The following is a 607-nucleotide window of genomic DNA, read 5'->3' as shown; positions in this document are numbered from 1 at the left end:
AAGTGTTCACAGTGAATGAATGAACAATGGCTTCCACATTGGGGGGAACTGTGTGTTTCCTTCTGCATGATCTCACGTTTCAGCTGTGATGCCCAAACAGTTTTGAGACTAACAAAAAGTGTCACTCCATCTAGCTATGCTTAATTTGGAAGGAGCTGTCAGGAAGCAGGGGCGGCTCGTTTCTTCCACTAGGGAAGAGGCGGGAGACTTTTTCCGTACAAGAACATGGTGCCCGCCTACTGGCGCTCGGCTGCGGTGTTCCCTCTAGAGGGAAGAAGCCGAGAGCATTCTCCATACAGCGTCATGGCGGCCGCCGCCAGGGGCGGGTCACGGCCTCACGCCCGGAGAAAGAGGCAGTCGTAAAATAGGCGCCGCTTCCTCCTCCTCTCCCGCCTCCCACCGGCTGTCGTAAAAGGGTGAATGGAGAGCGAGTTGGCGGGGGGAGGAGGGAAGCCGGGGGCGCGGAGTCGGAGTGGCGCAGCAAGTGGCTGCAGGTGGCGACGGTGGCGGGGGCGCGGGGAGTGAGGTAGGGTAGGGGTCGTGGAGGAGGAGGCGGCCCGGTGGGTCCCACGAGAGCTGAAGCCGCAGTCTGGCCTACTCGCCCGGG

Source organism: Fukomys damarensis, unplaced genomic scaffold (genome assembly GCF_012274545.1).
Source record: "Fukomys damarensis isolate Sample0158 unplaced genomic scaffold, DMR_v1.0_HiC HiC_scaffold_15, whole genome shotgun sequence".
In the NCBI taxonomy this organism is placed as follows: domain Eukaryota; kingdom Metazoa; phylum Chordata; class Mammalia; order Rodentia; family Bathyergidae; genus Fukomys; species Fukomys damarensis.
Note: the sequence above shows the minus strand (reverse complement) of the source record.